At 42.2% G+C, this 12,201-nt stretch overlaps 1 protein-coding gene across 22 annotated transcripts in view; it reads right to left on the reverse strand.

The window, feature by feature from the left end:
* The window catches only part of LOC105499789 (G protein-coupled receptor associated sorting protein 2), a 177,618-nt gene extending 175,674 nt beyond the window's left edge, over positions 1–1,944 (reverse strand). For 17 of the 22 annotated variants that reach the window (XM_071089166.1, XM_071089154.1, XM_071089164.1 and 14 more), the window contains exons 1-4: positions 1,729–1,944; positions 1,078–1,207; positions 450–517; positions 29–106 (exon numbers count right to left, since the gene is read on the reverse strand). The gene's annotated coding sequence lies outside the window, so the exon portion shown is untranslated. Of the gene's footprint in view, positions 1–28; positions 107–449; positions 518–1,077; positions 1,208–1,291; positions 1,569–1,590; positions 1,702–1,728 lie in introns of those variants that run through there. The other 5 variants (XM_071089169.1, XM_071089171.1, XM_071089167.1 and 2 more) reach the window with 5 other exon arrangements.
* Between the last annotated feature and the right edge of the window lie 10,257 nt (positions 1,945–12,201).

Genomic DNA, 12,201 nt, shown 5'->3' on the forward strand with positions numbered 1-12,201 from the left:
CCAAAAGCATACCCACTCTCATACCAACCTTCACTGATGTGGTGCAGTTTCCCCCTCCTTTTCTTGTTCAAGTGGTGTCAAGCCCCACAGCTGACAGAAGGGGGTCCTACAGACAAGTAAACATAAATGACAGAATGGAGTGTGAGTGCTTGGTAGGTAGGCGGGCACTCTGGCCCCTGTGACAAATATATCTCTTCCCATTCAAGGGTTCAATGTATCTATGGTTTCCTGTATCCTAGTCCCTGCTCTCCGGTTTTTTCTGAGTCACAACCCAACCTACACCTATCTCGTGTCTCCTGCAAGAAATAAAAAGGATGCTGGCACTGTGCAAACCCGGCAGAATAGAAGTGGGTCCGCCACTTCTACTACAGGTGGAAGTGTATCTGCCACCTGCCATGCTCTCTGTCTCCAACTGTCCCCTACATTGCCCCCTCCCCCTTCTCACCAACCTCCAGAGCTGTGAGCCAGTCTCCTCCTCCTTGCCTTTCTTGCAGAACTGGCTAGCCTTAAAGTAGGCCTATGGACAAACACATGAAAAAGTAAGACAGTCAGGATATCAGGGGTGACAGAAGAGCACTTGGTAGACAGACCAACGCCAAGGATGAGTCCCCGTATTATTGGTATGTCTTTCAACATTCGGGGTTTTGCTGGTGGAATATTCTCATTTTATTTGGGCCGTGCTTCAAGGTTCCAGAGATAACAACTCCTTCTCTTGACGTCATACTCTTCCCATTACTCCCTTCTCCAATTCTGAGTATTCACCACTAGGTGCGCCACATCCCCTTGCTCTGCGCAGCATAAAATGGGGGAAGGGCGCCGCATATTCTAGAAAACAGGTTGTGAATTGGTACTTGTCAGTATGTCTCCCTCATCACCCCTCCTTCCAAAGCCCACCCTTTCGTGCCCCCAGTTTAGGACAGTGGGGGAGGTAGGTGGGGATGGAAGGCGGGGGAAGCGCCCTTAGAGAGGCGAAGATTATGAGGTGCTCCTGGATGCCGGACTTGCTCTGGTCACAGTCCCCTACCCCGATTCGGGTCCCCAGTCAGTGTTTAGCGCCCAACCCCCATCCCCACACACCTCCAGAAATCCAGGCAATATTCGTGCTCTTCCTTTATCTCAAGCCTCTCCTCTGCAGATGCTCACTGTGTCCTGTCAGAATACGCCAGACCTACCGCGCAGACAGAAGACTTTGACCTCAACCTGGAGCCTGTGGGAAGGGAAGGCACCCAGGACATGGAGCCCCACAAGCCCCTTTTGGGAATCGGGGCCCGGAGTAGCAAACGCGGCTCACCTCCCGCGGACTGGGTACAGAGCCGGGGCGCCGACACCCGCCGGCTTCCCTCGGCGCCCCCAACAACGGCTCCCGCTCCGCCATTTCTCCCGCAGGAGCCTCCCCCACAGCCCTCTCCGGGCACAGACACGGTCGAGGGCGGGGCGCGGGCGCCTGCAAAGCTGGCTGGGAAGCGGTCAGCGCGGTTCTCCTCCGAAGGATCTGACGGTGCCTCTCAAGCCAGCCCCTCAGCCCTTGGCCCGGCCCGGCCCGCTCTGGTCACCGCCTCCCCATCGCCAGGGGTCTCGAGCACTGCGCACCTCTCTCAAGCGCCTGGCTCCCACCGGATCGTCTCCTCGTTGCCAAGCTGTCAGGGTCCGCGGGGCAGGCTGCCTGCTGTTCCACCCTGCCGGACCACCCCCGCAACCCGGACCCCCACCTCAAGCACGCGCACTTGCCTTCAGAGGCCCAGGGCCCAGGTCGTCGGCCTCCCCCTCCTCTCCTCAGCTCTCCTCTGGCGGCTCCTCACTTGGAGCCACCTCTTTCCCCGCGATCCGAATGGCAAAGACGCGTCCCGCCCCCCACGCCTCTGCACCAAAGTAGGCAGGGGCTGCGCAGGATGCGGCAAGAACCGCTCGCCGCGAGGGTGTCGGGAAGGGGGGCGGAGGGATACGGCGCGAAAGTGCTCGACGCCCCCTCCCAGGCCCACCGTAGTTCCGACCCCGAGGTGGGCGGAGCCAGGATGAGCCCCAGCCTGGGTGTGCGGATTGGACCAGGGTGCCTCAGGAGGCCGCCGCGGACCCTAACGTGGCGACCACTACCATATTTCTGGCGCTGCTATAATATGTGGGACTGGCGGGCGGCTGGGGGCCCGGGCAGAGGACAGGATCGCGAGGTCTGGAAGAGCCGCGCTGGAGGGAACAGCGGATGGATACCAAACCGCCCAGTGATATCTCTGCACTCCCGCCCCAACAGCCCCCTTCACAAGGACTGCTGGGTGTCTGCCCTCTGTCTCTCCCCAGTCCCGTCACCCTCTTTCCTGGACGCTAATGGGAAAGGGGGTGTCAGCACTGCAGTGTGGGAGGGGAGAGGCGATTTCAGGCAATACAGGCCTGGGGCTCTAGGGTGGTGGTCCTGTGCGTTTCTTTCCCAGCTTCGTGGAGCCACGCAGGGGAGGAAGGTACACCTGCTCTTAAGTGAACTCCGGGGCAGGGGGCTCCCATCAAGGCCTCAACACTGCCCCTCCTCTAAAAGAAGGTAGACCTAGACCTCTAACCCTAGGAAACCAACCACTGGTCTGCACCAGACTCATTTCTTTTTGCCACACCGCCCTTTCTCATTTCAAATAGTGGCTCACGTTGGCATTGCACTGTCCCCACAGTTGCCCCCAAAAGAGAACCTCTCCCTGTCAGGACCCGCAGGAGGTCATAACAGTCCTCTCTCTTTGATGGCACCAGGTAGGGATGGTCCTGGCTCCTCTTCGGTTCCCTGTCAAGTCTTCTCTTGCCATGACATTTGACAGTGTGGAAATGTGGCTGGTATTCGCACCAGCTTGGATCTCAGTCACCTGCCACAACTACCTGCTGTTTCAGCAGTCATTCTCTGGAGAGGATCCCACCGTGCACCCCCCTCCCCGAGACAAAGCAACCTGGCTCCTTTTGAATCGCCCCCACATTCATCCTTTAATCTTGAGCCCCTCCTTTCCCTGCTTCCTGCATAGGACAGACAATGTGGTTAAATACGAAGTTGATGTTGTTACTGCTGTCCATTTGAAAACTCATTTAGATGCTACCATCATTGTGTTTGGCAGGTAATGGTCCCCTAAAGATGTCCATGTCCTGTTCTCCAGAACCTGTACCATTTTATATTACCTGGCAAAGGATCATTAAGATTGCTAATCGGCTGAATTTAATTTAAGATTATGCTGGATTATCTTGACCAATGTAATTGCAAGGGTACTTTAGATGTGGAAGAGGGAGGCAGGGACTCAATATCAGATTGAAGCACCATGAGAAAGTCTACACTGGCCATTGTTGGCTTTGAAGATGGAAGGAAGCCAAGAATCAAGAAATACAGGCTGTCTCCAGAACCTGGAAAAGACAAACAGATTCTTCCCTAGAAATCCCAGAGGGATAGCTGCTCTGGCAACATCTTGATTTTAGTGTGATGAAACCCTTTGCAGATTTCCAGCCTCCAGGACTGTAAGATAATAATAAATTTGTATTATTTTAAGCCTTTCTGTATGTGGTAACTAGTTAAAGCAGCAGTATGAACCTAATACATTCACCATCCTGACGAAGTCTATTCCCCTTGACTTTCTTTACCCGTGGATCAGTCTCTGGGAAGATCTACTTTGGAGCTCATGCCTCACCACTACAAACATCAATTCCCTCTTCTTTGCTTCCTAAAGGAGAGTGATTTTTTAAATGTCCCTTATAGGTAATCTTGGAGAAAGTTCCGTTTTGCTGAAACCACTGATACTTCCCAGGTAGAAAAGGGAACCCTATTCTCCTCCTCCTCCTCCTCCTCCCTTCTTCCTTCTTCCTTTCTTTCTTTCTTTCTTTCTTCTTCTTCTTCCCCTTCTTCCCCTTCTTCTCCTTCTTCTCCTTCTGCTTCTTCTTCCTTTGTTGTTGTTGTTTTTGAGAGGGAGTATCACTCTTGTTGTCCAGGTGCTGGGATTACAGGTGTGAGCCACTGTGCCTGGCCTGATACAACTTATTACTACACTATTATCTAAATTATAAACTCTTCACACTCTGCTACTTGGTTCCAAAAGTTCCTTCATAGTCATTTTCTTTCCTGGCACAGAATCAAATATGTGTGTAAGCACTGAATGTGGTGTGTCTCTTTAGTTTACTTTAATTTGAAATAGTTTTTCAGCCTTTCTTTGCTGATTTTCCCCCAAGTTCTAGTTTATTTTATGTACACTCTCTTAGAAACCTTTGCCTACAGTCCCAGACATGAAGAAATTCTTTTTTTTTTTTCTATAAGCTTTGTGGCTTAACTTCTATAGTTAAATCTATGATCTGTCTCAAATTTATTTTTTGTGTGTTGTGTGAGGCAGGAGTCAAGGTTCATTTTCTTCCATATATATATCCAGTAGTCCAAGCATCATTTGTTAAAAAGACTTTCCCCAGTTGGACTGCTTGGTTCCTTTGTAGAAAAGTCTAAAAATTTTATAAGTGTTGGCCAATTCCTAGGCTATTCCATTGATCTATTTATTGACCCTTACGCCAGTGCCAAACATTCTTAATTTTTGTAGCTTCCTGGCAAGTATTGGAGTCAGGTAAATACATCCTCCAACAGTGTTCTTCCTTTTCAATATTTATTGAAGAAGTTCCCTTCTTTCATTTTTCTTCCTCCTTAGTTTTCTGACTTTTTTTTCCATAATGGATAGGTGCTGAAATTTGTCAAAATTTTTTGCATCTATTGAAATGATCATATCAGTTTTCTTCTTCATTCTGGTAATTACCTTGATTTTCAAATGTTAAGCCAACCCATAATCGTGCAACAAATCCCATTGTTCATAATCTATATTTTTATATTTTATTATATATTTTTGGATTCAAGTGTTTGATAGTCACTTGATGACTATTGTGGGTAGTGGGGCAATTCTGGACACCACAAATATAGAATATTTTCATCATCATAGAAAGTTCTATTGGACATCTCTACAGTGATCTATTTCTAAATAATTTCATATTATTCCTTCACATGTAAAATCCTTCATGAGTCATCAATATCTATAGGATATATGCGTTTTTGTCCAGCCTCAGTATACCTCTTGATCTCATTTTCTTATTATGTTCCCACACTTTCTTTCTTCTCTTGTCAATTTAGTTGCAGAATGCTTATGGTTTCATCGTGCTAGCTTTCATGTTAATCCTCTCTGGAATGCTGTAACACTTCTCACTTTTATTGTACACACAGTAGTTTGGTCTAGTCCTTTTTGGTTGTCATCAAGTCCTTTTTTTTCTCTTACTCTCTTACCCCAATAGGTTAAGGAGTTAGCCAAAGTCTTGTTATAAAAAATGCACACACCATTTTCTAAGCAAAAGGCTTTCTGTGCGAGTGTAGTTTGACGATATAGAGTACAGTGAAGTTTTAGGCATAAACACATCAAAGCCTTCAGCAAGTTGAACTTTTGGATCTGAGATAGGTAATTCAAGAACAATGCTAAATCCTAGAATGTAGTTCTCCTTAGTGAAGGTGTGCTCGGCTGCTTGGAGAACAAACTGTTCAGAGGCCCCTCCTGACTTCTTCTTTATTTAAAACTCATGAGCCTCTGTTTCACAATGAGAGGTTCAATGGTCTTTGGGGGCACTTTTTTCATTTCTCATGCGTGAAATACTAGTTTGTTGAGAGCATATAAGGGCAATTTTGAAGGATTTTCTATGTAGACAATAATGTCATTTGTGGGCCAGGTGCGGTGGTAATCCCAGCACTTTGGGAGGTGGGAGGATCACTTGAGGCCAAGAAGTTCGAGACAAGCCTGGCCAATATGGTGAAACACCATCTCTACTAAAAATACAGAGCTAGACTCTGTCTCAAAATAATAATAATAATAATAATAATAATGTCATTTTTGAACAAAGATAAGTTTATTTCTTCCTTCCACATCTGTGTACCTTTTGAGTTTATTGTTTTACTGCATTAGCTAGGACTTCCAGTACAATGTTGAATAGGATTAGTGAGAAGGGACATCCTTGGTTTGTTCCTGATCTTTGCAGGGAAGCATCTAGTTTCTTACCCTTATGATGTTAGCTGTAAAGTTTTTGTAGATGTTCTTTATTAAGTATAAAGAGATCTCTCTGTCTTACTCAGTTCAGGTTGCTATAACAAAATGCCATATACTGAGTGGCTTAAATAATAGACATTCATTTCTCACAGCCGTGAAGGCTAGGAAGTCTAAGATGAAGGTGCCAGCAGATTTGGTTGCTGGTGAGGTCTCACTTCCTAGCTTGTTTTCCTAGCTTTTGTTTTCATTGAGTTTTTCCATTGATTTCCTATTCATTCGTTCATTCACCTTCTCATTGTGTTCTCACATGGTTATTCCTCAGTGTGTGCATGTGGGGTGGGGGTGGGGAGAGAGACAGAGAGATCAAGCTCTCTGGTGTCTCTTTATAAGAGCACTGATCCCATTTTGAGAGTTCCATCTTCATCAGATAATCTAAACCTGATTAACTGCAAAAGGTCCCACCTCCATATGCCATCACATTGGTTGTTGGAACTTCAATATACACATTTGGTGTGGGACATACACATTTAGCCCATAGCACCTCTATCCCTAGTTTTCCCAGAGTTTCTCTTTTTAAAATCATGAATGGGTGTTAGATTTTGCCAAATACTTTTGCTGCTCTATTGATGTAATAATGTCATTTTTCCTCTTTAGCCTTTTGATGTGATGGATTATATTAATTGATTTTTGAATGTTGAAACATTCTTGCATACCTGGAATAAATTCTACTAGGTTGTGGCATATAATTCTTTTTATACATTGTTGGATTTGATGGGCTAATATTTGTTGAGAATTTTTACATTTATCTGTGTAAGGGATATTGGTCTGTTTTACTTTCTTGTAACTTTTTTACCTGGTCTTGGTATTAGGGTAATGCTGACATCATAGCATTTTTTAAGAAAGTATTCCCTTGGGTTCTATTTTCTATGAGAGACTGTATGGAATTACTATAATTTCTTCCTTATATGTTTGGTAGAATTCACCAGTGAACCCATCTGGGCCTGGTGCTTTCTCATTTGGAAGTGTATTATGCATTGATTGAGTTTCTTTTTTTTTAAATTAAATTTTATTTTAAGTTCCAGGATACATGTGTAGGATGTGCAAGTTTTTTACATAGGTAAACTTGTGCCATGGTGGTTTGCCGTATCTATCAACCCATCACCTAAGTATTAAACCTCACATGCATTAGCTATTTATCCTCATGCTGTCCCTCCTCCCACCCCCTTCAACAGGCCCCAGTGTGTGTTGTTCTCCTTCCCGTGTTGATGTGTTCTCACTGTTCAGCTCCCACTTATAAGTGAGAACATGCAGCGTTTGGTTTTCTGTTCCTGTGTTAGTTTGCTGAGGATAATGGCTTCCACCTCCATCCATGTCCGTGCAAAGGACATGATCTCATTCCTTTTTATGGCTGCATAGTATTCCATGGTGTATATGTACCACATTTTCTTTATCCAGTTTATCACTGATGGGTTTTTGGGTTGATTACATGTCTTTGCTATGATACCATTTCTTTAATGGTTACAGGCTTAGGCAGATTATCTATTTCTCCCTGGATTTGTTTTGGTAGATTGTGTTTTTCAAGGCATAGTTCCATTCCAGCTAGGCTATCAAAGTTTTGGACAAAGTTGTTCATAATATTCTTTTATTATCTTTTTAATGTCAACAGGAGAGTAGTGATAGGCCTTCCTTTATTTCTGATATTAACAATTTGTGCCTTGTCTCTTTTTTTCTTAGTCTGGCTAGAGACTTATAAATGTTTTTAATCTTTTCAAAGAATCAGCTTTTGTTTTCATTGAGTTTTTCCATTGATTTCCTATTTTCAATATCATTGATTTCTGCCTAGATTTTATATTTTATTTTGATTACTTTGAATTTAATTTCCTCTTCTTTGTATAGTTTCCTAAGATAGAAGCTTAGATTACTGATTATAGATCTTTCTTCTTTTCTAATATATTCATTACATGCTATAAACTTCTTTTTACGCACTGTGTTGCTACATCCCACAACTTTGATAAGTTGTATTTTTGTAATTATTTTAGGTTATTAAAAAATTTCCCTTGAGCAAAGTACTTTTATAACAGAGTATTTCTAATTCATTCCTCCAATCCTTTATACCATTGTTGTCATTCATTACACTAATCTGTAAGTTGTAATGATCACATACATTGTTGCTAACATTATTATTTTGGACAAACTGTTTTCTGTTAAATCAATTAATAAGAAAAATACAAGATTTAATTTTACCCTCACTTATTCCTTATCTAACATGCTTCCTTTCTTTACATAAATCTGAATTTCTGACCTGCATAATTTTCCTTCTCTCTGAAGATTGTCTACTGATATCTTTACAAGCCAGGTCTATTGGGAACAAATTTTCTCAATTTTTATTTGTCTGAGAATATCCAGAATGTCTTCTTTAGATGAGAAGGGTAATTTCATAGAATTCTGTGTTGTTGTTCTTTTCCTTCAACACTTTAAATATGTTACTCCACTCTCTTCTTGCTTCTATGGTTTCTGAAAAATATCTGAATGCAATTTTTATCCCTGCTTCTTTGTAGGTAATTGTTTTCTCTGGCTTTTAAAATATCTTCTAGTTGTCTTTGATTTTCTGCAGATTGAATATAATATTACTGTAGATGTTCTGATTTTTATCCTGCTCCATGTTCTCTGAGTTTCCTAGATCTGTGGATTGGTATATTCTGAATTCTGAAAAATTCTTAGCCATTATGACATCAAATATCTCTGTTCCTTTCTCTTTTCTTTCTGTTATTCCTATCACATGTAAGTTACATGTTTTGTAATTGTCCCACAGTTCTTGTTCCATCTTTCTCCTGTTTTATCTCTTTGCATTCTGTTTTGGAAGTTTCAATTGGCATTTCTTCAAGCTTACTGATTCTACTCCCAGCCATGTCCAGTTTATTGAGAAATCCATGAAAGGCACTCTTCATTTCTCTTTCTTTATTTCTGGCAGTTTCCTTTTGTTTCTTTCTTAGACTTTCAATTTCTGTGCTTACAGTAACCATCTGTTCATGCATGTTGTCTGCATTTTCCATTAGGGCACTTAGCATATTAATCATAGTTGTTTTAAATTCCTAGTCAGATAATTCCAAAGTCTCTGCCATATCCCAAACTAATTCTGATGCTTACTCTAGCTCTTGATTCCTTGGTATTTTTCTGTTATACTTGTATTTTCTTGTTGAAAGATCAATATGATGTACTGGGTAAAAGAAAATGAGGTAAGTAGGCCTTTAGTCTGGCTAGTAGTTGGGCTGTGTTTATTGTTTGCTATAGCTTAATTTTCTTCTGATGTCCTTGCTTTAGTATCCCCTGCTGTCTTTGGGTTTCTCTAGAGACTTCTTTTTTTTTTTTTTTTTTTTTTTAAATTTATTATTATTATACTTTAAGTTGTAGGGTACATGTGCATAACGTGCAGGTTTGTTACATATGTATACTTGTGCCATGTTGCTGTGCTGCACCCATCAACTCGTCATTTACATCAGGTATAACTCCCAATGCAATCCCTCCCCCCTCCCCCCTCCCCATGATAGGCCCTGGTGTGTGATGTTCCCCTTCCTGAGTCCGAGTGATCTCATTGTTCAGTTCCCACCTATGAGTGAGAACATGCGGTGTTTGGTTTTCTGTTCTTGTGATAGTTTGCTAAGAATGATGGTTTCCAGCTGCATCCAAGTCCCTACAAAGGACTCAAACTCATCCTTTTTTATGGCTGCATAGTATTCCATGGTGTATATGTGCCACATTTTCTTAATCCAATCTGTCACTGATGGACATTTGGGTTGATTCCAAGTCTTTGCTATTGTGAATAGTGCTGCAATAAACATACGTGTGCATGTGTCTTTATAGCAGCATAATTTATAATCCTTTGGGTATATACCCAGTAATGGGATGGCTGGTCATATGGTACATCTAGTTCTGGATCCTTGAGGAATCGCCATACTGTTTTCCATAATGGTTGAACTAGTTTACAATCCCACCAACAGTGTAAAAGTGTTCCTATTTCTCCACATCCTCTCCAGCACCCGTTGTTTCCTGACTTTTTAATGATCGCCATTCTAACTGGTGTGAGATGGTATCTCATTGTGGTTTTGATTTGCATTTCTCTGATGGCCAGTGATGATGAGCATTTTTTCATGTGTCTGTTGGCTGTATGAATGTCTTCTTTTGAGAAATGTCTGTTCATATCCTTTGCCCACTTTTGGATGGGGTTGTTTGTTTTTTTCTTGTAAATTTGTTTGAGTTCTTTGTAGGTTCTGGATATTAGCCCTTTGTCAGATGAGTAGATTGCAAAAATTTTCTCCCATTCTGTAGGTTGCCTGTTCACTCTGATGGTAGTGTCTTTTGCTGTGCAGAAGCTCTTTAGTTTAATGAGATCCCATTTGTCAATTTTGGCTTTTGCTGCCGTTGCTTTTGGTGTTTTAGACATGAAGTCTTTGCCCATGCCTATGTCATGAATGGTACTACCTAGGTTTTCCTCTAGGATTTTTATGGTATTAGGTCTAACATTTAAGTCTCTAATCCATCTTGAATTAATTTTCGTATAAGGTGTAAGGAAAGGATCCAGTTTCAGCTTTCTACTTATGGCTAGCCAATTTTCCCAGCACCATTTATTAAATAGGGAATCCTTTCCCCATTTCTTGTTTCTCTCAGGTTTGTCAAAGATCAAATGGCTGTAGATGTGTGGTATTATTTCTGAGGACTCTGTTCTGTTCCATTGGTCTATATCTCTGTTTTGGTACCAGTACCATGCTGTTTTGGTTACTGTAGCCTTGTAGTATAGTTTGAAGTCAGGTAGCGTGATGCCTCCAGCTTTGTTCTTTTGACTTAGGATTGTCTTGGAGATGCGGGCTCTTTTTTGGTTCCATATGAACTTTAAAGCAGTTTTTTCCAATTCTGTGAAGAAACTCATTGGTAGCTTGATGGGGATGGCATTGAATCTATAAATTACCTTGGGCAGTATGGCCATTTTCACGATATTGATTCTTCCTATCCATGAGCATGGTATGTTCTTCCATTTGTTTGTGTCCTCTTTGATTTCACTGAGCAGTGGTTTGTAGTTCTCCTTGAAGAGGTCCTTTACATCCCTTGTCAGTTGGATTCCTAGGTATTTTATTCTCTTTGAAGCAATTGTGAATGGAAGTTCATTCCTGATTTGGCTCTCTGTTTGTCTGTTACTGGTGTATAAGAATGCTTGTGATTTTTGCACATTAATTTTGTATCCTGAGACTTTGCTGAAGTTGCTTATCAGCTTAAGGAGATTTTGGGCTGAGACAATGGGGTTTTCTAAATATACAATCATGTCATCTGCAAACAGGGACAATTTGACTTCTTCTTTTCCTAACTGAATACCCTTGATTTCTTTCTCTTGCCTGATTGCCCTAGCCAGAACTTCCAACACTATGTTGAATAGGAGTGGTGAGAGAGGGCATCCCTGTCTTGTGCCAGTTTTCAAAGGGAATGTTTCCAGTTTTTGCCTATTCAGTATGATATTGGCTGTGGGTTTGTCATAAATAGCTCTTATTATTTTGAGGTACGTTCCATCAATACCGAATTTATTGAGCGTTTTTAGCATGAAGGGCTGTTGAATTTTGTCAAAAGCCTTTTCTGCATCTATTGAGATAATCATGTGGTTCTTGTCTTTGGTTCTGTTTATATGCTGGATTATGTTTATTGATTTGCGAATGTTGAACCAGCCTTGCATCCCAGGGATGAAGCCCACTTGATCATGGTGGATAAGCTTTTTGATGTGCTGCTGAATCCGGTTTGCCAGTATTTTATTGAGGATTTTTGCATCGATGTTCATCAGGGATATTGGTCTAAAATTCTCTTTTTTTGTTGTGTCTCTGCCAGGCTTTGGTATCAGGATGATGTTGGCCTCATAAAATGAGTTAGGGAGGATTCCCTCTTTTTCTATTGATTGGAATAGTTTCAGAAGGAATGGTACCAACTCCTCCTTGTACCTCTGGTAGAATTCAGCTGTGAATCCATCTGGTCCTGGACTTTTTTTTGGTTGGTAGGCTATTAATTATTGCCTCAATTTCAGAGCCTGCTATTGGTCTATTCAGGGATTCAACTTCTTCCTGGTTTAGTCTTGGAAGAGTGTAAGTGTCCAGGAAATTATCCATTTCTTCTAGATTTTCCAGTTGATTTGCGTAGAGGTGTTTATAGTATTCTCTGA

This window comes from Macaca nemestrina, chromosome X (genome assembly GCF_043159975.1).
Source record: "Macaca nemestrina isolate mMacNem1 chromosome X, mMacNem.hap1, whole genome shotgun sequence".
Lineage (NCBI taxonomy): Eukaryota > Metazoa > Chordata > Mammalia > Primates > Cercopithecidae > Macaca > Macaca nemestrina.